At 39.2% G+C, this 3,111-nt stretch overlaps 1 pseudogene across 1 annotated transcript; it reads right to left on the bottom strand.

The window, feature by feature from the left end:
* Positions 1-1,145: 1,145 nt before the first annotated feature.
* Positions 1,146-1,911, bottom strand: LOC105537069 (annotated as a pseudogene). Its single transcript, XR_001005665.1, has one exon. The product of XR_001005665.1 is annotated as a peptidyl-prolyl cis-trans isomerase A-like (transcript).
* Positions 1,912-3,111: the final 1,200 nt, after the last annotated feature.

Below are 3,111 nucleotides of genomic sequence, written 5' to 3'. Positions count from 1 at the left end.
TGTTCGCTGTGCAACAGATATTGTAGCAGCTGCTACATGGCCTCCACCAGAAACAAGAAAAAGCATCACTGAATCTGCTTCTTTTTTTTATTAATTCTGAAGTCAAAATTCAGCACTGGCAAACAGATTGGCAAAACCTAAATCATATGCTTATACCTTAGCTGCAAAGGAGGCTGAGAAAGCAAGCATTTGGCATTTTAGCTTCTAAAACAGGAGGTGGTTTCTTGTTTCCGTCAAAACTGATAGGCTGAGGAATTCCTCAAACACAGAAACAACATCAAATAATAAATATTCATGCTTTAACTTGCTCAATATCAATATAAACTTTCTCTTTTGAAAGTAAACACAAAGACCCAGGATTCCTTATAACAGAGTGCAACTATTTCTCTAGTAATTGAACATGTACCTACAATCTCTTGAACAATGAAACAATAAAAATTCTCCATCACAGCATGTACTCTGAGTCTAAGAATTCTAGGTGATGTCCATTCCTCTACGAAGTTCTTCAGTATACTCTCTTGACATTCTGCCATGTATCATTTAAAAATTAAGTTAATCACCCTCAATAAGCCCTGTTTTAAAAAGAGGGATAAATGAAGAGGAAAGAAGGAAACTTGTTAAGATACATAAGTATGCACAAGACAATACAAGAGAAACAACGTGTTTGGATGTCAAGGCTCTCCTTTCTACAAGTGGCCACCAGGTCACTGTTGGCATCTATGGCCATATGCCCTCAGCTAACACCTCTGCTAGTCAGGGTTTTACCTTGTGAGATGACCCAATATTCATTCCTGACAGAAAAATGTCCTCGATAATCTATTTGTGTGAGCATGCCATGGTCATTGTTAATTTCTTTCATTTTAAAAAAATAGACTCTATTTTTTGAGCAGTTTTAGCTTTGTGGAAAGATCGAGCAGAAAGTACAGAGTTCTCACCTTTATCCCACCCCCAGTTTACATTAGGGTTCACTCTTTGTGTGGTACAGGTCTATGAGTTTTGCAAAATGCATAATGTCAAGTACCTATCATTACATTATTACCAAAGTATTTTCAATCCCCTAAAAATCACCTATTTCAGAACTATTTATCTCCCTACCCATCCCCAAACCCCTGGCAACCACTGATCTTTTGTTGTTGTTGTTGTTACTTAGTTTTTATTTCATAATCATAAACTTAGCTCTGCAATCCAGCTAGGCATGGAAGGGAACAAGGAAAATGTGGAACCCAAAGGGAACTGCAGCGAGACCACAAAAATTCTGGGATACTGCATGCAAATGTGGTGGAGGAGTGCTCTCCTGAGCTACAGAAGGAACGATCTGGTGGTTAAAATAAAACACAAGTTAAACTCATTAGAATTGTCCACAGTCAGCAATGGTGATCTTCTTGCTGGTCTTGCCATTCCTGGACCCAAAGTGCTCCATGGCTTCCACAATGTTCATGCCTCCTTTCACCTTGCCAAAGGCCACATGCTTGCGCCCAACCACTCAGTCTTGGCAGTGCAGATGAAAAACTGGGAACCATCTGTGTTGGGTCCAGCATTTGCCATGTACAAGATGGCAGAACCTGTATGCTTTAGGATGAGGTTCTCATCATCAAATTTCTCCCCATAGATAGACTTGCCACCAGTGCCATTATGGCATGTGAAGTCACCACCCTGACACATAAACCCTGGAATAATTCTATGAAAGCAGGAACGCTTATAACCAAATCTTTTCTCTCCAGTGCTCAGAGCACGAAAGTTTTCTGCTGTCTTTGGAATCTTGTCTGCAAACAGCTTGAAGGAGACGCGGCCCAAGGGCTTGCCATCGATGGTGATGTCGAATAACACGATGGGGTTGACCATGGCTGACAGTACAGGACTCCCAGTGGCGGCGGCGTCTGCAAAGATAACCACTGATCTTTTTACTGTCTTTATAGTTTTGCCTTTTCCAGAATGTCATATAGTTGAAATCACAGTATGTACCCTTTTCAGACTGGCTTCTTTCACTTAGCAAAATGTATTTGTCTTTTCTGTGTCTTTTTGTGGCTTGACAATTTTTTCCTCTTATCACCGAATAACATTCCACTGTATGAATATACCAGTTTTAAGGTCAAAATTTACTACCCATGCAACAGTGTAGCCGCATTTTAAATTTTAAATTTTAAATTTTTGACTGTTCATCTAAAGGTCTCAGGTATCCTTAAAGGCCAGATAGAAGTCTCCCATCCTCTAATGAAGGATGGATCGTAAAATGGAATACTGCTAAGAATCTCCCCTTGGGTATTAATTCTGCAAAAACCCAGAATCTCAGGGACAAGAGACAAGTATTTGGAGTGGATCATGAGATGTAATGAAAAAAGAAGTCACTTCAACATTCATAACAAAGATCAAAGATTGTTGTATTTTTTATATGGGAGACACCAGACAAGCATATACTTAGTTACTAGCTCAGAAGATACACCACCACATCCTCTAGCATGAGTACAACCTTTTAAGCCATTGTTTCCAGCTGGCACTGTGATTGAGTCTTTAATAAAATATTCGCCATTCTATAATAATAATTTTGGTCAGTGATAGGATAAATGGTGGACCGGGTAAATCCAAGAAATACTACTCATTTGTTATACAACAAACTCTTTGAATACAAGCAATGTAGAACAGGATATTATGGCAGTATGTACAAAGCACTCAATGTACCAATGGAGAGTGGTGATCAGAGAAACATGATGTCAGGTAAAGCAAATGTAATTCAAGGATAAATGTAGATTCCATTTACAAAATTCCCTGTTGCCTTTATCATAGGGGAGCGCCAGTAAAATCAATGAGTCTGACAAAAGGTGACTGTTAATTCACCCAGGATATGTTATTGTGTGCTTAGCCTTGGTCCTTGTTGCTTGTATGTTGGACACCCAATAGTCTTGACAGCTAAATGGGCTTTGGTAAGGGACAGTGATAAAGTTCAACATGTTGCTAAACCTATGTGTACTCTCTACTACTAGCACCAATGTTGCTGTTTATTAGCCTTCTGAGCAAGCAATGTAGTGCCTGGTTAAAGAGGTTGTTTCATACCCTCATATCTATTTGATAACCTTCCTGATGATAATTTGGTGAGCATCCATATTAAGCACAAAT

The sequence above is a fragment of the Mandrillus leucophaeus genome, unplaced genomic scaffold (genome assembly GCF_000951045.1).
Source record: "Mandrillus leucophaeus isolate KB7577 unplaced genomic scaffold, Mleu.le_1.0 Scaffold1681, whole genome shotgun sequence".
NCBI lineage: Eukaryota > Metazoa > Chordata > Mammalia > Primates > Cercopithecidae > Mandrillus > Mandrillus leucophaeus.
Note: the sequence above shows the minus strand (reverse complement) of the source record. Positions and strands in the feature narration are given on the sequence as shown.